The sequence below is a fragment of the Macrobrachium rosenbergii genome, chromosome 18 (assembly GCF_040412425.1).
Source record: "Macrobrachium rosenbergii isolate ZJJX-2024 chromosome 18, ASM4041242v1, whole genome shotgun sequence".
Classification (NCBI taxonomy): Eukaryota; Metazoa; Arthropoda; class Malacostraca; order Decapoda; family Palaemonidae; genus Macrobrachium; species Macrobrachium rosenbergii.
The window spans coordinates 16,431,880-16,458,368 of NC_089758.1; the positions used below are offsets into that span (position 1 = coordinate 16,431,880).

At 32.5% G+C, this 26,489-nt stretch overlaps 1 long non-coding RNA gene across 2 annotated transcripts in view; it reads left to right on the plus strand.

The window, feature by feature from the left end:
• LOC136848147 (uncharacterized) overlaps positions 1-26,489 on the plus strand; it is a 381,745-nt gene that overhangs the window by 353,676 nt on the left and 1,580 nt on the right. Inside the window, exons 1-3 of one of the 2 annotated variants that reach the window (XR_010855944.1) lie at positions 25,004-25,133; positions 25,392-25,524; positions 26,264-26,431. This is a non-coding gene — a long non-coding RNA (uncharacterized lncRNA). Of the gene's footprint in view, positions 1-25,003; positions 25,134-25,391; positions 25,525-26,263; positions 26,432-26,489 lie in introns of those variants that run through there. The other variant, XR_010855945.1, reaches the window with a different exon arrangement.

The following is a 26,489-nucleotide window of genomic DNA, read 5'->3' on the forward strand; positions in this document are numbered from 1 at the left end:
ACCAGAATGCATCCGTTTCCAAACAGCTAATCTGTCTGTGCGCAAGTGTGTCTGTCTGTCTTTCGGCAAATACGCTGCATGCACTCGAAAACACTTCTCTCTCTCTCTCTCTCTCTCTCTCTCTCTCTCTCTCTCTCTCTCTCTCTCTCTCTCTCTCTCTCTCCGTCCTTTATATACACAGCAAGGACTCACATATGGATATAGAATGAAAATCGTCTATCTCACACAAAGGCATCTACATAATAACGCAAAATCCAGAATTTCCAGGCTGCTCCTCTCTCCTCCAAAAAGAATAATCTGTGAAAAAATTTCTTAATCCCTTTCTGAGGCTCAAGATCTCCAGGTTGTAGAACACGTTTCTTCACTTTATTCATGTGTCGTTCGTCACATTGTCAAAGGAAGGCTTTGAAATTTTTGCATATTTACCGCCAGTTCATGCTTGCTATATTTCTTACCTAAAAATACTTCTTAATCCATGACTCAACTCTCTCTCTCTCTCTCTCTCTCTCTCTCTCTCTCTCTCTCTCTCTCTCTCTCTCTCTCTCTCTCTCTCTCTCTCTGCGCTATATTGTAGAAATAATCAAGCATTTCTGTGGATAATAATTTCTAGTCGGTTCAAAATGGAAGGACATAATTTTTTTGCCGACAACGGCAATGATAGAAATTATAATTTCTTTAAGAAGCTTAACACAGTTGAAATTATACAAAGGAGATCACGTATTTATATCGAGGGGATTTAAATTAATGAGAAGATTTACTACTTAACAAAGATTAGAATAAGAGTCATTACAGAACTGAGTAAAATTGAGGAAATGAAGGGTTCAAGAAGTAATGCTTAAATTTTATTAATTTTTTTTTTTACGAATTTGATGTTTCTCACGATCATTCATAGAAGTCTGGATTATTTTTAGTGGAAGTGTTTCTGTGGTTATACATCATTTTATCCTCAAGGGTTTTGTATGTAATAGTAATTTTTTTTATTTGAACGTATTTTGTTTTTTATTACGTTTTCCTAAATGTCTGATATCTTACTGTACACGTTACATTATAGTAAATATATTGCATTTATACTTCTTTGGATATTGTCAGAAAATGAACATTGGGGAGATTTTCTTAATTTTAATAAGAAATAAGTTAATTGGAATTTTCATTAAATTACCCATTTATCTAACTTCACGTCTCTTCAAAGCTGAAATCGCTAGTTTTAAATTGACGTTGTGTATAAACAGAGTACAGATAAGTTAGAAAGTATATGTGAAGAATTATTACGAAATACTGAAGGATTTACGACAAGAGAGTAGAATTACTGCAAGTGAAACAACATATTCAGTCTGAATTGTAACATGGGACGTAAATAAAGATAAAAACTTCATTTATTTCAATTAGGTATAGCCCCATAACGTTCTCAAATATTTTCAGTTCTGATGTTTTAAAAGTATTTCTTATCTGATATTCAAAAGACTCACAAATGAATTCTTTGTGATATACTTTACGATATCATGTTTTCAGCAAATCAATTAATAAATTTACTGTTATAAATTAAACTTCCAAAACCAGTTGAATGGCTAAGAAATAAAACTGGCGAATTTCATTTTAAATTATTGTGAGTTCTATCCAGTGTTTCTTTAAAACTAAGCATTTTACCATGAAACAAAATTAAAGAAGATTTATTTGTCATTTCCGAGTTTTGAATTTTGAATTTTTATCTTTATTGGACTGACATTCTTTTTGATTTTATGGATCCATCCTCGCCAGAAATGATTTGTCATTGTGAACGTACAAACTGACAAAAGCATCGATTTCACGGAATTGGAATGCTTGATACTATGATCTTTTCAACATTCTAAAAAGCAATATTTCTTCTTAATACAAAGTTTTATACATCACGTGAAGCTACAATATTTTTCTCTTCCATAAAAAATCGTAATGGATTGTGAACGGAACGTTTTCATAGCTTCAGGATTTTAACCCTAATTAAGCTCAGTTATAAAGCAGTCTTATCTAACCCGTCTCCAGCATTAATCCTCTTTACATAATGACCTGTCAATGATTATGGAGGATAATCCCTGCAGCTTAGCGTTGAAAAACGTTAAAGGTAACGAAGCATTGATTAATGACAATCATTTAATTAGTCGGTCAATGAACACGATTACCGTTCAGTGTCATTGTCATAGTAATCTTATTGCACGCGGAAAAAGGGAACATAATTGACCTTGAATGAGTCACCGCTAATATCCTGTTTAAAGAGAATCGGCTGACGGCGAATTCTATAAACTATAAATATTCTCTCTCTCTCTCTCTCTCTCTCTCTCTCTCTCTCTCTCTCTCTCTCTCTCTCTCTCTCTTCCACTCAGATGAAAAGTAAACTATGATTTTCTCTTTCACATATGTGACATATGGATGGTAAGCTTTCTCATTATCTAAATATATAAATATATGAGAAGCGAGTGTTAAACTTTCTCTCTCTCTCTCTCTCTCTCTCTCTCTCTCTCTCTCTCTCTCTCTCTCTCTCTCTCTCTCTCAAAGATAAATGATAAACTTTCTCTCTCGTCCTCTCGGTTCTATTGGTACTTGATTAGTGAAAGTCTTTCTCTCATTCAAATATATGAGAAATGGTTGATAATTCTCTCTCTCTCTCTCTCTCTCTCTCTCTCTCTCTCTCTCTCTCTCTCTCTCTCTCTCTCTCTCTCTCTCTAAACGTATCTATCTATTTATCTATGTATTTTTATGTATATATCTCTATCTATCTATCCATCTATCTTTGTCTGTCTGTCTTCAATAATGAAACTCGGTTTGCTCTTCAGATATAAAGATGTATAATCTTTATCGAAGATCAGAAACACAAGGATAATATCACTGGGAAACTGACGTGCCCTCTCCAGAAATAATCTCCATTGGAACCTCAATTAAGGATTCATTATAATCATCATCGCTTTTAAAAAGATTTCGCGCATTAACAACCAGCTAGAATCGTATTCACACATTGGTCAATATAAAACAAGGATCGGGGAACTTTTGACTCCAGTAATTTTCACTAATTAGACATAATCCTGCAACTCGTTTTCAAAACTTACAGTATTCTGATTGAAATAATCATCACCGCCAAAATAGAATAGGAAAATCCCGTTTTTAAAACATCCATCATAGAGAGACGTGGAACCACAAACTGCTCACTGCAATAGTTTTCACCTACAAGGCAATCCTACAAACCATTTTCAAAGACAGTCTATTTCAAAGCTAAACGTAGGACAGCTAATATCAGATAGCAAGATTTAAACATGCTTGCTTCTTCGAAGTTCTGCTCATAGGGCTTTATTGCATCACAAAAATGAAACGCAACCAACCTCAGGAGTCTAGTGTGAGGAGCAAAACCTCTGAGAAATGCCAGAGAAATTGACCAAGTCCGTATTGAACTATTGTTTATTTTTTTTTTATTGTCAGCTTCTGTATAATCGTATATTGCTTGTTTTAATGGTCTAACGTGATTTTTAAATATTTTGCTTATGATACTGAGAATCAATCATACAAAGACCGCAGGACTGAAACGAAAGACTATATATAAAAAGAAAAAAGTTAAAATGGCAAGTTGATGTGTATTTCAAAATCCATTAATTTTAAAATGTTTTTCTTCTATTGAAAAATTATATTACAGGTTCTAATACTCGTTGCAAGACTTAAAAGAATTTCCCCAGGCTATTTTCTTACTTGTTAATCATTCAGATAGATTTAAAAACTCTCGTACATTAAGGCAATTAACGTCGAGAAGCCATATTTCATTTTCGTGAAGCGAACATGGGTGTTAAATGGAAATTACTTTGGAGGAATAAGCACAAGCAGACTACTTGCATTATTTCACATGAATATGAAATGGAGCAATGCGTACATAACCAAAAATATCACGGGTGTAATTAGACACGCTCGTAAAACCTTCGTAAAAAGATATATTTATGGCCAGGCGCCGCTGATAACTTTGTTCTGCAATGCATGAATTATCAGATACCTTGCGTTCCTTGAAAATTCTTTGCTTGATGTTTAGAATTCACGGTTGTCATCTGTGTGCGCATATGTCTGCGTTATTTCTGTGTGTGTATGATTTTGTGCAAGCAAGAGAATTTAAGAACAAAATTAATTTAGATACCTTGTCAGGAATATATTATTGCTGATATATTTATTATATATATATATATATATATATATATATATATATATATATATATATATATATATATATATATATATATATATATATATATATATATATATATATATATATATGACTAACTAACATCTAAAATTATTTTTGCTTTTACACTCTCTTGCTTGTACAAAATCATACACACACACGGATAAAACGCAGACATATGCGCACGCATGAATTCTAAACATCAAGCAAGGAATTTTAAATGAATGCGAGGTATCTGATAATTCATGCATTATGAAAAATTATCAGTAGTCCCTGGCTATAAATAATATATCTTTTTACTGAGGTTCCATGAGCGTGTCTAATTACACCCATGATATTTTTGGTTATGTAAGCATTGCCTCGTTTCATATTCATGTGAAATAATGTAAGAAATCTGTTTGCGCTTTTCCTGCAAAGTCATTTTCATCTGACATTCATGTTAGCCTCACTGAAATGAAATATTGTTTCCTGACGCTAATAATATATATATATATATATATATATATATATATATATATATATATATATATATATATATATATATATATATGTGTGTGTGTGTGTGTGTGTGTGTATATACATATACATGCGTGTGTATGTGTGTATTTGTGTTTTTTGCACGCATATATACACATACATACATGTGTGTATGTGTGTATTTGTGTTTGTGTGCACGCATGTATACACGTGAATAGCCCTGTATATCATAGACATAGAGCACCGCATTTGGTCGTTAATACATCCATGTATCTAGTTAAAATAATGCAGTAATTATTATTCCTCTTTATTTGACTGGTTTATTAATCTCCTGCTTAGCAATTACTACATACTCGATGCATACAGATAAGGACGTGGCAGCTTCACATAAATATTCCTTTGAAATGAGACCATTTATTTGATAAGGTCAGCAGTTACCGGACAGCTTCGATGCTATCAGAGCCATCAGACTAAATAGCGCTTGAATATAGTCGTAAATGCACGGTAATTACGTCATTATAAACGTTTATTTTGTAATATAGATTCTTATCATTTATTAACTGATGTAGAAATTAATTACTGCTGCTGTGCATTTGCGTGGGCTTGCGTCGTTACGAATTTCCTGTGTGCTGGCTTTCGTACGCGAAAGAGCATCGAATTAAAAAGAAAAGTATGTTAACACCAAATTTATCTTGTTAAATCAGGCTATGAATGAGATCTCGCTATAGGACTTACGTAAACCGGGCTAGGAAGAGCTATTTGGATCTCAGATATACAAAGTCCTTTGTCTAAGAGGATCAATGGAAGAATGGAAAATGGTTCGGTCTTTTCCAATGGCACCATGATGGGATTAGAAATCTTGAACTCTCTCGAGTTCGAGCACTGGCGAGGACAGCAATCTCGCATCATAACCGTTAAAGGACGAATTCTTTAAGCAGTAGCTGCACGTGTTTCTAAAGGCTGTATTTGGGACGTTGTACAAATGTAAGGATTGAACTCATATTGCTAAGTAATGTTTAAATGCGAAGGAACCTGGGCTAATTGAGAATTATTATTCTAGAAATGATTCTAGAATTAAGATAAGTTTCTCTCCAATGCAAAAATAAGTCTCATGAGGGAAAGGCTGCCATTCTCGAATTATTTTGGAGTTACGTGAATACTTTACTGAGACTTATTCACAAAGAATTTATCATTATCAACAGCTGGTAGCAGATTGAATTTCCTACCGGTTGAATATCTAAAACTCTATTTCCTTCCACTTCCAAATGGAAGTTACTTTATGATGGTCCTTGATAAAACTCAAAGTGGAATTTGACTGTTAAAAAAAGATACAGGAAAATAGTAAATTAATTGTAACCCAAACCCAACCTTAGTTAAATGTAATATTCTCCTCAAATACATAATTACGTTAACAGTAAAGATGATTATAAGTCCATAAAGACCTTCCTGTGAGTGCTTAAGTCCTATTTTTGATGTCGAATCACGATCTATCACCAACGATATGTAATTAAATGGGCCATTATCTTAAATTATGAAGGCATTCATTTAAGTTATTACTACATATTTGAAAAGACAACGCGTAATGTAACGTACAATACTTCACAAAAAAGTAAAACTCGTTATAAGCAATAGTGCTGTATAACTGTCATAAGAGATAAGTTAAAATAAAATATGTCAAACATATAGATGACAATATATATCACTTTTGATTTCTATGTCACAAACTCAGTACAACTTCATAAAGCCTTTGTGGCTTTCTCCTCTTTGTCTGCCTTTAAAAATAGATGCTGCATGATTTATTACTGTTGTTATTTTTAACGTATGATCAGACATACAGACAAATTACAAAGGCATTCCTTTGCCAAGCAATATCTATAACAGGAAGTGTTTGTAAGAAGAGAAAATTGTAAGTGAACTTCGACAAGGATAAAGTTATGAGCTTATGATAATAAACGGAAGAAAAGAGGAGGAATCAACTAAGCTTCGTAAAGTTCACTGAATCGTAAACGTATTTAGGAGGAATAAAGAAGAGGTAAAACACCATGTAATTTGAAACAATGAAGGTAGCAGGAGCACTGCCTGAGGAATGAGATAGAAGAACAGCGTAAAGGAAAACAAAATAATTTATGTATGAAGATACTAATGCGCCAGCTGTGCTTCATGGAACTGGAGTATGGCTAACTGAAGCCAATAAATGATAATACAGAAATTATAGAGATATTTGTTTTCATGGTGCATAGGAGGTAAACGAGGTTGTAATATATACACACACATATATATATATATATATATATATATATATATATATATATATATATATATGTGTGTGTGTGTGTGTGTGTGTGTGTGTATATATATATATATATATATATATATATATATATATATATATATATATATATATATATATATATATATATATATATATATATATATGAGTGTGTCTGATATCCAATGCCTTACCTATTTATGTAAAAGGATGTAGCAAAAATATTCTGTAGGATTATGTCAAAGATTTCTTCCAGTATTTTTTTTTTATAAGGAAGTTCACTTCACTGATCCTTCATAAAATTCTTTTTTGGTAGGAAACTTCGAGAGGATTCAATAATCCTTCGCCCTGTACCGGGGACATGTCGTTCTGAGATTCCCGAAGGGTTGTTGGGTCGCTGTTGCAGAGATGTCCCCCTGGGGATTCCACAAAACAAATTTTTCTTGACAGATTCTGAGGATTTTTATCTCATTTCAGTGTTTTGTTGTTTACAGATTTAGCCTTCCGTTATTCTTTACCAAAACCCACGTTTACGATGAAGTCGAGAGACTACCATAAATTACATTTTCAAGTAATTTTATCATCTATTCTTTTGATTTTATTGTAATTATAGTGTTTTATTAAATTTTGTATATCAATACGATGATAAACAATTATGACATGGAAAATACTGGACTTCACAATAATTATTCACTCGACTTTTAGATAAACATATATATTCTTAAAAAAGTTTGAATAAATTGTTCAACATGAATTTAGTTTCTAACTAAGAGAGAGAGGATAATTTTGAAAGGTGATTACTAAGAGGGCAAGAAAATAGCAAAAAAACACATATATATATATATATATATATATATATATATATATATATATATATATATATATATATATATATATATATATATATATATATATATATATATATATATATATATATATATATAAAATGTTTGTGTGTGTGTATCTGTGTGTATATATAAATAAATGAATATATATATATATATATATATATATATATATATATATATATATATATATATATATATATATTTATATATATATATATATATATATATATATATTGTACATAATAATAATATTAGTAATAATAAAAGAAGCCCATAAAAATGCCAAAAGGTGGAAAGTTAATGCTATATATTTTGGAGAACAACTGTCTTCCTTGACAGACAGGTAATGAATGAGTAGTAGGAAAGCGGTATTTATACCAAGAGTTCCAGAGATCAGCCGTTACGTCAGTCTAGTTGACAGCTTCTTAATCTTCTTAATCGCTGGTTGGAGGAAGATTTTATCTATAATATCTGAGTCTCAAGCTCCTTTTGAGAGGTTCATCGTATTTCTTTGCTTAATCGGTGCTGATTCTACCACCTGGCTTTTTAACAGAAAAATGCTTCTATAAATTATGCATGACAAATTCCAGTTTATTCAGTGACTATGGTTATACATGTGGTTAAAAATAGCTGAGCTCTGTTAGCCATACCTTACTGAATGTTTATGTTGTATTAATCCCTGGGGGAGTGATTTACCTGTAAAACCGATGTTAGATTGGTCACAGCCGAGGCAAGGGATTTCGTATACTCCTGTGTCTTTGGGGACTGGCTTGTTGGATGTCAGGGATTGGCTCAGGTTTTTGGGTAAGTAACGGCAAAAGGGTTAGAATTTCCAAGCGTCTTTGATTTTATTGTTGGGCGTCTCTCTAGTCTTGTTTTGAGGGGGACGGTAGAAGATTATGTTTGCTTTACGGATCACTTTGTCAGTTATATGGTCAGGGTACTTTAAAGATGATAGATGCTTACGGATTAGTTCCATTTCCTTTTCCAGGAAATCCGGGGAACAAATCCATAAGGCTCTAAAGAATAAATTGTTGGCTATACCAATCTTGATGGAAATGTCATGATAACTAAAATATTGAATATATGAAAGTGGAAATGTTGGTTTTCTATATTCAGTAAATTTGTTTTCTGTCGCATCTCTTAATTATTAAAACATCAAGAAAAGGAATTTTGCTGTCTGTTTCGTATTCAACTTTGAATTTGATGCTGGGCACTAAAGCATTTAATTTTGAAAGAAATTCGTTGGAATTGCCCCATTTATCTTCCCAAAATGTTAGGATATCATCTACATATCTCATTCACAGCATGTCTTTAGGTTTTATTGCATTTATTATTAGTTTCAAAGTATTTCATGTACAGGTTAGCCCATGCTGCACCCGAATTTTTGTTTATAGAGTGACTCCCCGAATGAAAAGACATTATTTGATACACATAATTCAACTAACTTTATTATTTTGTCTAGGGCTATAAATTATAGTGGGAAATGATCTGAATAGGGAGCTAATTTTTGTCTCCTGTTCTGGTACTTTTGTGAATAGGGAATTTACATCTAAGCTTACAAATTTTATGTTGTGAAGTGGTATATGTGCTGCGTTGAATTTGTGACAGAACTCTTCAGAATGTTTAATGTGACTGGGAGAAAATGTGCTTAAGAATGGGGAGAGGAGGCCGGCTAACCAATTAGAAATGTTATAATTGAAAGCTCTGGAACATAAGATAATACGGGAAGGCCATAAAAGTAAGGTGGTTTTGCGTTAATGACTTCAAATTTCTCCAGTAATTCAATGCTCTTTTTATCTTTGCCAATTAATCGTACTTTTCTAAAAAAAAAAAAAAAAAAAAAAAAACTCTGTGGGGACGTTTTGGAGGGTATTTTTCGTTAATCTGTCATAAGTGTTGTGTCACTAAGGAGTTGGTTGATTTTGTCGAGGTAAAAGTCTTTGTCCATGATCACAATTTTGCTTTCTTTGTCAGCTCTACTCATTACAACATTTAATTTTTGTAGCTAGCGGATGGCTCTCATAAATCTGTAGGGGACAGGGTATATCTTGTGAAGGTCAGCTAATGCATTTAGTAAAATGCCTTTTAAACTTATATCTTCCCGGCTGTAATTTTTTAACCATAAAATCTAGATTATTTTTTTCCCCGTCTGGCATGAGGGCAAAGGATAAACCAAAGTTTAAGCCTTAAGTGTTGGTTTACGGTAAGTGGGTGTTAGATAAGTTATTTATTAAGTCCCATTATTTATTAAGTTATTTAACTTTCGGGAAAGTCTATTGGAATGAGTCATGCAATTATAGACAGTGATGTCAGAACAAAATGAACCCAGATACCTGTACGTGTGGTCCGACAGAATACAAATTTTCCTTATACAGAAAACCAACATATTCATACATTTACTATTTTAGTTATCATGACATATCTATCAAGATTGGCGTATCCAGCAGTTTATTCTTAAGAGCCTTATGGATTTTCTCCACGAATTTCCTGGAAAAGGAAACTGAACTGATTCGTAAGCAGCTGCCATCTTTAAAGTACCCTGACCATTTAATTGAGAATGCTATCCATAAAGCATACACACCCGACAATAAAACCAAAATCCCACACCTGGACAGTATTAAGACGTTGACACAGACACTTGGAAACTCTAATCCTTTCGCCTTTACTTACCCAAATACCTCAGCCAAATCCCTAATTAACATCCAATAAAAGCCAGTCCCCAAAGATACAGGAGTATGCGAAGTCCCTTGCCTCGACTGTGAAAGTACATCTTAGTTTAACCAGACCACTGAGCTGATTAACAGCTCTCCTAGAGCTGACCCGGAGGATTAGATTTATTTTACGTGGCTAAGAACCAACGGGAACTACAGCTTATTGTGAAATCCGAACCACATTATGACGAGAAATGAATTTCTATCACCAGAAATAAATTCCTCTAATTCTTCATTGGCCGGTCGGAGAATCGAACGCTGGGCCAACAGCGTGCTAGCCGAGAGCCCTACCCACCTCTCCAATGAAGAACAGCCTCGAACGTTACCAATCCTACATCGGTTTTACAGGTAAATCAGCTCAGCTATTTTTAACAACACAAATAACCATAATCACCGAATAAACTGGAATTTGTAACGAATAATTTATACCAGTAATTTTCTGTTCAAAAGCCCAGATGGTAGAATCAGCACTGATTAAGCAAAGAAATACGATGAGCCTCTCAAAAGGAGCTTGAGACTCAGGTATTATAGATAAAATCTTCCTCCAACCAGCGATTAAGAAGATTAAGAAGCTGTCAACTGGAGTGACGTAATGGCTGACCTCTGTAACTCATGGTATAAATATCACTACTCTGTAACTCATTCATTCATTGCCTGCCTGTCGAGGGAGACAGTTGTTCTCAAAAATATGTAGCAGTAACTTTCTACCTTTTGGCATTTTTATGGGTTTCTTTTATTAGATGGAATAATGTTTTAACAGAAAATATTTCACAGTCATATAAATATATATATATATACGAGTATATATATATATATATATATATATATATATATATATATATATATATATATATATATATATATATATATATGCGTGTGGTGCGCGCTTGTGTGTGTGTGTGTTGTCATCTTGATAGATATTCACATCAAATGCCAAAGAATTAACGAGCACGTCTTAGTAATTATATAAATGACATACATACCGACGTGTACGATATACATGACCTTTTAGTAACCTCTCTCTCTCTCTCTCTCTCTCTCTCTCTCTCTCTCTCTCTCTCTCTCTCTCTCTCTCTCTCTCTCTCTCTCATTGACGTGTACGATTTACTTGGCCTTTTAGTAACTCTCTCTCTCTCTCTCTCTCTCTCTCTCTCTCTCTCTCTCTCTCTCTCTCTCTCTCTCTCTCTCTCTCTCTCTCATTGACGTGTACGATTTACTTGGCCTTTTAGTAACTCTCTCTCTCTCTCTCTCTCTCTCTCTCTCTCTCTCTCTCTCTCTCTCTCTCTCTCTCTCTCTCTCTCAGCGGATATATATCAAATGTTCTACCACTTAGAATGCTGTGCAAATTCAGTCACTATAAAAAAATAATATAATATTGTTTTATAAATGATATTAAAAGTCGTCCAAAAGTTCCAGTTATAATTCCACGTAAAACTGATTTTATCTTTTGTAATAAGAAAGTTATTTAACAGCATTTATGTCTCTCGTAATATTTGAATTTCGAAAAATAGAAAATATTATATATTGAGTTCCTGGAATGTCAAAATTCCGTTATACAAATACAATTTGTATTACATATACTGTATAAGATATTCTACACTGAGTAGGAAATATTTTTATTTTTTTTACTTGTGATGTCTCTAATTAACATTGTTACATTTTAAATGGCTTTAATTCGCAAATTAAAGCGCATGTAAAGAGAGAGAGAGAGAGAGAGAGAGAGAGAGAGAGAGAGAGAGAGAGAGAGAGAGGTGGGGAGATAACCTTAAATGGAAAAAATATAAAAGTAATTATATGTATAGCAAATACTGTTGGTAAGAATGTTATCTACTCTATATCTTATTTCAATTATGTAGAATACTTAACATAAATATAAAATCTCCTCCCTCTGGTACATGATACAAATAATGGTCTTTCTACACAATGCGTTGGTAATTATCCTAATGCAAGAACGCATTAGGAATATTAAATATTTTTTCCCAATCTCATCTCATTGGCTGATGATAAGAGGGAATTGGGTACTTTTGTGCATATGGAATCATATTTTTTCGCTTGTTTGTTGATGATTGTATCTGCTTTCAAATCTTTAAAAATAAATGAATTGTTGTATGACGGGGAAAGTTGATCTAAACTGATTTTTCTACATTCACGTAGACCAGATTTAGGAAAACAGAAATTATCAAATTGAAGTAATATTATTGAGCCGCTGTATATGAAAGTCTTGAAAATTAGAAATCGATTTACTGAATAAGGTTTAAAAGAACACCAGAGCTCATATATATATATATATATTTTAAACTTAATTAAAAACTATATCAAAACCATACTTAAGGCCACATTGCGACTTGAAAAAGACATTAGTTAACATCACCATCTAAACAGAGGATGTAAAGAATCCAATAGTTTACTTGAAAGACGCGGAGGCCTTCACCAAATCAAACGTCTTTTCTTTTCCACTATCGGAAGTCAGTGGGCTAAAGAAAAGTTTCATCAGATATTTCCAGTGTTGGTTTTGGATGGACATAGTAAATTAACAGTAAATACAAAGTATAACTAAATAAGTATGTGATGCTAACCATCATTCAATTCGTATCATGTAGCTGCAATCTGCTATGCATTTTTTCACATTGAATTTTTTGATCTGCATGATAAATAATACTAGTCATTAAATCATGCACTCAGAAGTTGTAACCTAACAATTATTCCCAAAATCACCCAGTCTTTCCTTTTGGTAATTTAGCCACATTTCTTTATCTAAGTTGTTAACTACTTTATCACACGCCTGTGTTGCATATATATTTTTTATTCCTGCTTACTAGCCTGGTGTTAAGTAGGTAATGAAAATCTAGCAAACAAGTACGACAGAGAAGAAAAAAAGAAGGTATTGATGTCTACAATTAACTGTGCATATGAGACAAAATACCTTAGCAGTATATATCTAGGATGTTAACAACTGGTAAAAATATTATTCAAAATAATAAAGCATTTGGCTAGATGAGAGAGAGGGAGAGAGTTTCAGAGGGAACGATTTTCCATACTTTAGAGAATATAGATATCTGAGTAATTATGCATCTGGGTAATATCTTCAGTAGTGTTATTAAAGGTTTATTTACACAGTGTTTTCCAAAACGTTAAAACCAAACTCCAGCAAATATTATCGGCCCTAATTATAAACTGGCCTTGAGATTTAACCGAGCGAATAAAATTCGTTTCCATATTTCATACCACATCCAATTAAAACCACTGTTCCAAATCTTGAATCGTTCGTATATTTCATATTTCATCAATTTCTATTTGAAAATACTGATATCAGTGACCCCTTCCACCCCTTCCTAACCTACCACCAGATCCTCCAACTTCCCCGCCCCCCCCCAACACCCGCCCCGCCGCTCTACTTCTAAAACGGGAAAAAATATCTGAAAATTTCGTTTCCTGTGACAACATTCACTGGACCCCGTCATATTCCATCCGCCTCCGGATTACAAATCCGGTTCATCGATCAACAGGACTTACCAATGGCTCTCGGTGCATGACCGGATTACTCGTGTTTTACGTCACTAAGAAGGATTTAACCAATTAATCCCAAACGATCGCAAATTACACTGGCCCAATTGACAAGTGATTTTGTACCCTTACCTATATAATACCAGTACCCAGGACAGCCCCCGACCATCCGTCCCAACCCCCACCCCCTGGCACATTTACCATCCAAATATAAAGGCAAAATATGGCTTTAGGGTATTATCTCCTTTCGACCGACATTGGTCACGTGGTATCATGTTTTATTTAGTTCAGTTTTTCCATATTTTATCGGTTTATGAAAACCACAGGCTCAGTTTTCCTTTGAATTTGATGTTTGATGATGTCGATTCCCACGCCTGAGCCATGGGCTGTTGAACCTTTATTTGTTATTCACACACACACACATATATATATATATATATATATATATATATATATATATATATATATATATATATATATATATATATATATATATATTATACACGTGTGTGTACGGCTGGATGTGGAGAAAGACAGAATGACAGAGGAAATACGTAAATAATAATCAAATGAATTTGAAAACGTAGACATCCCTGTATACTGTCAGAAAATAAAACTGCAAATTCATTTTCAATTTCAAAGCATCCTCTACGATATTCACATGATTTTAGAAACCAGCTTTATTTTCCTAAATTTGTGGCTCACTTTCGTATGTAATTTATTTTATTAGGATACAAATAGTTATAAGTAGTAATAATATCTTATGGTAAATTAATTCGTTGCTTATTAGTAAAACCATGGGCAAGTTTATTCCTGTAATTAGGTAGAAATACAAAAGTTAGACAATTCTTCAGATTCTAAAGAACGTAAAATTTCATTAGAATAATACATGAGTCTATACTTAATATTATAACATTAATCGCGACTTCGTTATATGGATTAAGTATCATACACTTCCTTTGACTAAAATAAGTTGAGGGCAACAGGCATCTGTTAATAACAAAGAAACGCCTTACATTGTTCAAACTCAATAAAGCTGATAAAAATTGCACAGAAAACAAGGACAGTAAATTGAACACATGCAGCAATGCATGTCATCTTTCCAGACGGATTCATTCTCCCCTTTGTTGCGGAGAAGCATCCTAGATATTTCCAATACATGCGAAGCAACGCAAGTCAATTGCTTGTCTGCCGAAGCTATGACCTCCCATTCCCAGTCACCTCATTCCGTCGTCCCTAAAACAGTCTAGCTAGTACACTAGGTCTCATTCCAGTTTCAGCTAACATCACCTGGTATTTTCCATTTCGTAAACTTCTTCATTATTGGTTTGACAGGCTGACGTTCACGCGAGCGACATTTTGGAATGCCTGGAAAGATCCTTGACAACGGAAGGATTAGCATTCGCGATAGAGAAGTTTCTTAAAGGATCTTGGGCGATGTCTCTTTCTTATCTTCTTTAAATATATATATATATATATATATATATATATATATATATATATATATATATATATATATATATATATATATATATATATATATATATATATAATATATATATATATATATATATATATATATATATATATATATATATATATATATATATATATATATTAAAGTTACATTAGTTTATTAAGATTTGTGTGCTTATCGTAGTAAAGGGAATCCTACTTAGTTTAATCATTTTTCTGATAAAGTCCGCGTTGTAGCATTGTCATTTGTCAACATCTATTATTATTATTATTATTATTATTATTATTATTATTATTATTATTATTATTATTATTATTATTATTATTATTTAGTTATCTGTTTATATTTGAACATTATATCTGATAACGTTAGGGTTAGCATAATTGTTTACCTTCGTTTCACAAAGTTTAAAATTTCATAATTTGGCTAAAAAAAATTAAAGTTAAAATACTCATTACATAATATTTGAGAGATAAAATAGCTACATTCATTTCGCACGAAAAATCTGTAAAACATTTCAAGTAATATTCTCAAATTCTCACAATTTTTTACATCTTACTTTTACTTCTTCTGTTTTGCCATGTTCTAACTGCACGAAAAGTCATAACAGTTCGTCGGTTTTATTCCAGCACTTTTATTTTCGCTTTCTTTTTCTCCTCTTTATCTTGGCTCAGAGTTATTCAGCTAGCTAACCACTGCTTAGAGTTTTTAAAAATCGGAATCGGCTACCTAATAGTTATTCACACACACAGACACACATAGAAGTATTATATATATATATATATATATATATATATATATATATATATATATATATATATATATATATATATATATATATATATATATATATATTTTATATGTATATATATATATATATATATATATATATATATATATATATATATATATATATATTTATTTATATATATATTTATGTGTGTGTGTGTATCAAATATAAGGACCCCATAAAAATGTCAAAGTGTAGAAAGTAAATGCTACATTTCAGAGACCAACTGTCTCTCTCATCAGGCAAATAGTGAATGAGAAAAAGTTACAGAAAAGCGGTATTCATACCAAAAGGTCCATAGGTCAGCCGTTACATCACTCCAGTTGGCAATTTATCTTTAATTTTCTTAATCGCTGGTTGGAGGGGGATTTTATCTATAATATGTGAATCCCAGCTGCCTTTTGAAAGATTCATCTTAATTCGTTGTTTAATCAGAGCTGATTCCACCATCTGGCTTAGATTTGGGGTTGAAGTTTCCAAGTGTCTGTGTCAAGGTCTTAATCCTGTCCAGATGTGGGAGTTTTATTTTATTGTTGGTCGTCTCTCTGGACAGGGTTAAGATCTTGACACAGAAACTTGGAAACTCTAACCCTTTTGGTTTTACCTGCCAAACACCTTAGCCAAATCCCTGATTAACGTCCAACAAAAGCCAGTCCCCAAAGACACAGGAGTTTATGAAATCCCTTGCCTCGATTGTGACCAATCTTATATCGGTTTTACAACCAATTCACTCCTCCAGAGATTAATACAGCATAAACGTTCAGTTAGGTAAGGAAAACAGAGCTTAGCTATTTTTAACCACATAAATAACCATAATCACAGAATAAACTGGAATTTGTCTCATATAATTTATAGCAGCAATTACCGGTTCAAAAGTCAGATGGTGGAATTGACTTCGGTTAAACAAAGAAGTACAATGAATCTTTCAAAAGGGGCTTGGAATTCAGATATTATAGATAAAATCTTCCTCCAACCAGCGATTAAGAAGAGTAAAGGAATTGTCAACTGGAGTGACATAATGGCTGACCAATGGGTGTTCTGGTATAAATACCGCTTTTCTATAACTTTTTCTCATTCACTATTTGCCTGATGAGAGAGACAGTTGGTCTCTGAAATATAGCATTTACTTTCTACATTTTGGCGTTTTTATGGGCTCCTTATATTTGATGGAATCCTGTTTTAACAGAAAATATTTCACAATCATATGTATATATATATATATATATATATATATATATATATATATATATATATATATATATATATATATATATATATACAAACATATATATATATATATATATATAATTGTATAATATATATATATATATATATATATATATATATACACAAACATATATATATAAATGTATGTATGTATAATATATATATATATATATATATATATATATATATATATATATATATATATATATATATATATATATCCCATTCATTTCTTACCCATTTATTGCATAACTGACAAATAAATTTGATTTATGCTTTCTATGGTCAACATATAACATCGAACGTAGGGAACTTCAGTTACCCCAGACATAAATACAAAAAGCCCAGCTAGAAAGCTATTTCCTACCATTTTTATTATTATTATTATTATTATTATTATTATTATTATTATTATTATTATTATTATTATTATCTAAACACCAAACAGACAAGCAAACTGGGGTAACAGTGGCTGGTATAGTTGTATGTAAGATACCGTGTTTGTTATACACTGGTGTCAATATATTTATTGGTTTATTGTTATGTATATTTAAAAAATAACTGTGTCATTTTTTTCTATTTTCACTGTTATATGTATATTATCTAAAAGACTGAATGCCGGTAATCCTCGTGCTTTAAACTACGAAAGGAGTTTTCTTAATTTCATTTTACGCGCTTAGATTTGTGTCCTTAAAATTCTTTTCTGAGAGAGACGCAGTTAGATTAACACCGGTATTTCGAAATCGTAAAATTCTGCAGGGAACAAAATTCGAAGAACTTTTAACTAGCAAAATAGGACATTCATTCATTTTCTAGACTTCCCACTCTTCTTTTTTAATTGGAAGTACTAATTACCTTTTACTTAAGCACAGAAGGAAAGTTCTTAAATCTTTTTTTTTTATGGGACTGGAACGCATCAGGTCTCCTTGAAAACGAGGAGAAATTTCCTGAATAAAAATGGCAATACATTTCATTTACATGGCAAAAATTCCTTTTTATTTTGTTTTATTTCCACCCCTTATCTCTGACTATTCCAGTGAATCTATATTTCTTGAGAATATTAATTATTTCTGTATTTTCATTCTAGCCAGTATGATGCCAAAAACAATACTTAGCATTGACCAGTGCTCGTTGCAATATGTACTACTAAAAGATTTTCGTAATGCTTTATCTCTGTACATGTATTCGTTTTTACGTTTGCTTAATTTTTCTTTATATTAATAGGTTAAATATAATTCAAGCATGCGTATGGAAATCACTAACACACACACACACAACATATGCTGTGCGTTGAATGTGTGGGTGTGTGTGTGTGTGTGTGTGTGTGTGTGTGTGTGTGTGTAATGCTTCTCATTGAAGTGGTGGCTTCAGAATGAGTTAACTTTTTGGTTTCTCAGTAAGTCTTGGTGGTGAAGTTGCTAGCCCTATGCCTCTCTGCACCCTTAATCGAGGCACAATGGACATTCCGGGAAACGGGTGTAGTCTTTCCTGCAGGCATATGTAATTCTCAAACAATACAAAAGCTTATTAGACAGACTGAAAGACAGAAAGTTAGACAGACCAGTAGGTGAAGAGACGAAAAGATAGCACTGTGGGAATTCCCGGGACGTTAGGCAGCCTGTACTCGGCGCAGCGTTCATCCAATTAACTTTAAATCCAATTCATTTGTGTAATGTCTTCGGCATCCGCTATCATTACCAATTCCATTAACATATCGACAGATGTATTAAATAGATGCCTAAATCAAAGTGTAATGCCGGGAATGACTTCCGATAATCCTCTAGAAATTGAGTTACATTAATAAGTAAATCTAATTTTCACAAGTATTGCAAAACCTAAGCCTTTTTCATTTGCATTTCTGGAAAGTATACTGGAAAACGTTTGCCGTGAACAAATTGCTGATAGATTAGTGAAAAAAAGCTTGTAATAGCATTGCTGGTACTCTTTAAATCCTTATTTATAGTGGGTATTGTTGGGTGCCAATGGTACCGGGCATATAAAGTCATTAGAGAAAAGCTTGTTATTTAGTAACGCTGAGATCCTTTCTTAATGAAAGGATTGCCTGCAGGGCGATATTTTAGACGTAATTAAAAGGTTTCAGTAACTGGTTGGTTTTGACTTATACCACTGCTATGGTTACAATTTGCACTGTGTAATTTGCATTTGTAAATCGCATTTAAACATCGTTTCCTCTATCCATTCTTTGTTGTTGTACTCCTGACGAACTTAAAAGACGATACATTTTCCTAAATTGTTTAGTACGTCCTTTAGCGTATATCCAATGTAAGGAACGGTGTATGATTTATCTGATTATGCATCTCATATGAGAATACATTACTTCTATCCTGTGAAAATAAAGTATCTGAATCTCACTTTAAATACATGGAAATATTTAAACACTGACACTATCAGTCACTATTGTGGAGATAACACTATGAACGCTTCGTTTGCAATAATTTAACATTTTGCATACTGCATTTTCTAATATATAACTTAGAATTGTTGGTCAGAACTCTTCTCGTAAATTCTAAATTCTGAATTTTTTTGTTTCCTCATGTTACTGTAAACATATTAAATCCATGTAAAGTAAATATCATTTCATAAAATTGCAAATATGTAGTATATATTTGCAATTTTATGAAATATTTACTTGACATGGATTTAATATGTGCAAAGTAACATAAGGAGAAAAAATTCAGAATATAGAATTTACGAGAAGAGTTCTGAAAAACAATTCTAAGTTATATATTAAAGTGAAGTATGCAAAATGTTAATTATTGCAAACGAAATGTTCATAGTGTTATTTCCACAATAGTGATTGATGGTGTCAGTGTTTAAATATTTTCATATATTTAAAGTGAGATTCAGAAACTTTATTTTCACAAGATGGAAGTAATGTATTCTTATATGAGATGTATAATCAAATAAATCATATATCGTTCCTTACTTTGGATATACGCTAAAGGAGGTAATAAACAATTTAGGAAAATGTATCGCCTTTTACGTTCGTCAGGAGTACAACAACAAAGAAGAGATACAGGAAACGATGTGTAAATGCGATTTACAACTGCAATTTACACAGTGCAAATTGTAATCATAGCAGTGGTGTAAGTTAAAACCAATCAGTTAGCTAAATATCACGTTGAAAACACAAGAAATTAATGTTCATTGGTGAGAAAATATTCACTTTTTAAAGTATCTTAGAATTAATGAATAGATCAACATTTCAAACAGTTACTTGAAGAAAGTTGAACGGGCAATCAAAAGGTGGAATTTCTCCTGTAAAAAAAAAAAATTACGACTGAAAACTTATAAGTATGAAAACTCCATCACAAAAGAACCACGTAACCCAACGCAAGGGAAAACGAAACCATTAAAGCAGGAAGACATCGTTTTAAAACTGTCAGTGACATCGTTGCTCTTTCCCGACGGGTTTTCAAGAGGTCAGAACATTTAGCAGCGGGGCTGGTTTGTCTTAAAGGCAGGGTGACTGAAAATTGCTGCCAGGGGAGCCCTTAGAAGCAACCGCTATATCTTACTTGATTCCATTTGGAGTTGGTTTGTTTCCTATTTTTCTTTTTCATTCTCGGGGTTTCATCTGCACTAGTGGTTATTCAGTGCTCGCGTCGTGCAGACTGACTTCAGTTTATTATGCGCCAGAGTAAAATGTTATGTTGCTTTAGTAAAGTAATGACTAATTGCTACAGATAATTTTATATATATATATATATATATATATATATATATATATATATATATATATATATATATATATATATATATATATATGTGTGTATATATAAAATCAGGCGGCGTGGAAGTAGACAGCATGAAACATAATTCACTTTATTCCTTATACAGCGACGTTTCGAGACCAGTGTCTCATCATCCAGGCTAAAATCAAAGATAAAAAACTGATAAGCAATACAGCATAACAAATTATTTTTTGTTGACACGCAAAATACATTGAATAAAGTAAGGCAAAGTAAGATACATCGTTGAAATAAAAATTACGCTACAAGAAGAGAAACATATTTAAAGTTAATAGTTAAAAAGACACCTTGTCTCAACGGAGTTCAGTTGCTGTATGAAAAATGCACCGAAAGTAAACAAGAAGAAGGGCGTGGTTTAGGCTATGTACAAGGGAACAGATGAAGAGTGGTTGTTTAAGGTGGGAACTAGTTTCTTTATAGCTAGAGATTCTAATATTGGAAGGTGGTGCTCATATGGGCTTGATAATAATATTTTGAAATCCTTATAATTTATATTATTTTTGCAAAATTTCCCATGATTCCTAATGTTAGATAGTTCTGGGTTGGATAGTTTACACCCTGTACGGAAACTGATGCCCATATGTGCATCACATCTCACCTTAAGCAGGCGGCGTGTGTTGCCAACGTAAGTCTGCCTGTTGCATCGGCAGCAAGTATAAATATAGACAACACCGGACTGCATTAAGGGAGGTAATATCTCTTTATGACGCAACATAAAGAGATATTACCTCCCTTAATGCAGTCCGGTGTTGTCTATATTTATACTTGCTGCCGATGCAACAGGCAGACTTACGTTGGCAACACACGCCGCCTGCTTAAGGTGAGATGTGATGCACATATGGGCATCAGTTTCCGTACAGGGTGTAAACTATCCAACCCAGAACTATCTAACATTAGGAATCATGGGAAATTTTGCAAAAATAATATAAATTATAAGGATTTCAAAATATTATTATCAAGCCCATATGAGCACCACCTTCCAATATTAGAATCTCTAGCTATAAAGAAACTAGTTCCCATCTTAAACAACCACTCTTCATCTGTTCCTTTGTACATAGCCTAAACCACGCCCTTCTTCTTGTTTACTTTCGGTGCATTTTTCATACAGCAACTGAACTCCGTTGAGACAAGGTGTCTTTTTAACTATTAACTTTAAATATGTTTCTCTCTGTAGCGTAATTTTTATTTCAACGACGTATCTTACTTTGCCTTACTTTATTCAATGTATTTTGCGTGTCAACAAAAAATAATTTGTTATGCTGTATTGCTTATCAGTTTTTTATCTTTGATTTTAGCCTGGATGATGAGACACTGGTCTCGAAACGTCGCTGTATAAGGAATAAAGTGAATTATGTTTCATGCTGTCTACTTCCACGCCGCCTGATTTTATACTGCTGAGGGATAGCCTCACCGTCAATGTTGAATTATATATATATATATATATATATATATATATATATATATATATATATATATATATATATATATATATATATATATATATATATATATATATAATATATATTCTGTATATATATATATATATATATATATATATATATATATATATATGTGTGTGTGTGTGTGTGTGCATGGATGAAGGTAATATATCATGGTTAGAGTAGTAATAGCAGAAAAAGTATCCGTAGCAATTAGTCATTTCTTTGCTAAAGCAACATAAGAACATTTTACTGTGGCGCATAATAAATTGAAGACAGTCTGAACGACACGAGTACTGAATAATCACTAGTGCAGATGAAACCCCGAGAAAGAACTCCAAATGGAATCAAGTAAGATATAGCGGTTGCTTCTAAGCGCTCCCCAGGCAGGAATTTTCAGTCACCCTGCCTTTAAGACAAATCATCCCCGCTACTAAATGTGTATATATGCTGTATATATTATGTATATATATATATATATATATATATATATATATATATATATATATATATATATATATATATATATATGTGTGTGTGTGTGTGTGTGTGTGTGTGTGTGTGTGTGTGTGTGTTGTGTATGTGTAATTGTGTGAAAAATTTTATACATGATAATATAATGCTGACAATTCACTTAGAATTCATTTATAAATCATTCCAAGGAAATTGTACAGAAATATATAACAATGAACTAAATTCCTCATGAATATTTTGTTTTTAAAGGTTAGTTGAGCCCCGTATTTATCTCCCCCCCAAAAAAAAAATTTGATGTTAATACCGTTGTATTCTTTTTTGGGATTTTGTTATTGCACAAGCCTCCTTCATTTTGGATTCGCATGGAAATATGATTTATTTATATGACCAAATTACAATATTGCCAGGGAAATAGCCAAATGAAATGAAAAGTACGATCAACTATACAAAAGGAAAAAGTATCTGCAATTATTCTCAAAGTTTTCAATAATTTCAGATGTGAAGCAAAAATGTCGATACTATGTTTACTGGGCTCAATTATATAGCTGGAGCTTTTTATATTGATTTTTTTCAGAAAGAAACAAAACTCATTAATAATAATAATAATAATAATAATAATAATAATAATAATAATAATAATAATAATAATAATAATAATAATAATAATTGTAGTGCGTTTTCTATTTACGTTTCAGAATGATACTAATGTGTATGGAAATACCTCTCGGAGAATAACTGCAACCCCTTTGTACACCCCCTCTTTTCAAATGTTTTTAAGGTATTTTATTTTGAAAAGAGGCTTTTCATACTAACTTTTAAAACTGTTCGCGATAATACCAAGACTAGGGAAAGGAAGGAATGAAAGGTCAAAGGTCGTGAAGTGAATAAAATGTTTTGTGCTAAACAGTTCCATAATATCATTATATTTCTAATATTTCTACTATAAACGACAGAGCACAAGACTTCTGTGGACGTGATATGTGCGTTTTATTTTTCTTATTGAAATCACAATAGTTAATTTGTCATCCACTAGCGGAATGGGATCAAGATTCCTCAAGATAATTTTAACTAGAGGGGTATTCAGTGCAGAATAGCTAACAGTTAATTACTACCATACATTATAATAAACATAATAGGTAGAATAGTGATGGTCTCCCATCGGAACAGGATGCAATCCTTGAACTCCACACTATAGCCGCCGGTCAGGATAGACTGTGATAGAAAAACAAATCTTCATCATTATCATCATTCAACGTCACTTTACAAATTTACCTCTTGAAAAGTATACGTGCTTGTAGGTGAGTGAAAGTGATACTAAACGCATATTACTTGGAATGAGGATTTGTAGTTGCTTGAAATTTTCTCTACCGACTTTTCTCGTAAAAGAATCTGTCAGCAACCTCTTCCCAGAAACACTTAAAGACAATATATATATATATATATATATATATATATATATATATATATATATATATATATATATATATATATATATATATATATATATATGAAGTTAAAAACTGAGACGAAATAATTGATATCGGTATGACCTCATTCCGCTGTCTCGCCAGGGAATTAAATTCTTGTCGTTTCGCTGGTGGAGTCATAAAAGTATATTTACACTGAAAATCTTGTTGCAAAACTTTAAGCTAAACCATTTTTGTCATTAGCTGAGGTAATCGGGTATTATGAAGTTGACAGCAAAGGAAATTATGATGCCAGTTTGTAATGGCGAGTATATCTCTTTCAAGTGACTGTCAAGGAACGTCCTTCCCTTCACCGCTGACGCCTCGTTTCCCTAGTCATTGTTTTCGAAGCTTACAGGTTTTGTAAGTAAACTGATGGTGATGGCTGTTTACCGTTAGTCAGTGGTTAATCTGCTTCTGGTTTGGTGTCTTGCTCTGAGTGCGGTGTCCGTCTTAAACAGCGAGTTTTAAGTCGGTGTTAGAAATTTACTGGTGAGGACCAAGAGTTTTTCTCGCTGTTCAGAAGCGGTTTTCTTAAAGTATATGGTGCCCTCCCCCCAACCCCTAACATGTTATGTTCAAATTGTGGTTAATAATGACTACCTCTTTCTTGTACGTACTGAGGTTTCCAGTCGTAAAAATATTTTGTCGTTTTTAGTGATTTTTGTGTGTGTACTGGATCCTGTTAATCCTAATTGGCATTCCTTTTTGTTTTAGTTCTCATGAATAATTAGGTTTCATTATTTTCAGGCGGAATTACTTAATCGTGAACACTCTACGAACGCTAGACTATATTTGGCTGCTTTGAAGATTGAGGATATTGAAAATTCTGAAAACACTGCTTCATCATCTTTGGCAATGTGTGTCTTCGGCGCTTTATCAGGTAATTAATTACGGTTTTTCTAATTTTAAAAACCAAAGCTCTGCAAGCTAATCCTCCCCCTTCATGATGTGGGGAGGGCGTCTTCTGTAACGTGCTGTAGACTGTCTACAGCACGTTAGAGAAGGGCTTGCGCTAGGAAAAAAAACTGCTGGTTAGTTATCAGTTTTTAGCAACAACATGTCTTTGTTAGATATATTATTATTAGATTAGATTAGGTCAAGGTGTTTCTTAAAATAATTCCAATTATATCCATTTGATTAACTTTTAATTTTTCATGGTAACTACTGATATATCTGTTCGAGTTAGGAATGGGTTTTATTCCTAAATATGTAGGTTACGAGATCATATTTTTGTAGTGCAGCGATTTTTCTGATTAAATTCAAGGGAACTTAATTGTATTTGCGTTAGTATTTTAACTAAATTTAAGAAGGTTGTAATATGAAACCCCTAAATTAAACTTGTCTGATATTGTCAGACATCTGGAGTCTGATTTTAATTGTTTTATATAGTGTGCTTTTTAATCTCTTAGCACTGTAATATGTTGAAAAACGTATTTTGGTTTCAGGCAGTAATGAAAATGGCTTTAAAATTTAAATTTAAAATGATGGGATTAAAGTTAGTTGACGAATCGAACATGAATTACAGATTTTACCTCGGGGATTGTTTTAGATTTAAATGAAGGTAGTTAACGTGATGAATTATTCTCCTAACACCTGTATTGAAATATTTCCTTTTGCAGGTTCGCTGATGTGTCCCTAGCGAGAAGAGAAGGGAAGAATGGCCTTTGGTTAATTCACCGCCATAGAGTACCTTTTCGTTCCATCTGAAGTGGAAGAAAAAAAACTAAGTGTAATTTGAAAAGTAGCTGGATCATCTGTTTTTATTATTCAGTTTTATAAGAATACAGGTAAGCTTGCTGTTTTTTTTTTAACGAAGCAGATAGAAACCTTGGGCAACCAATAGTT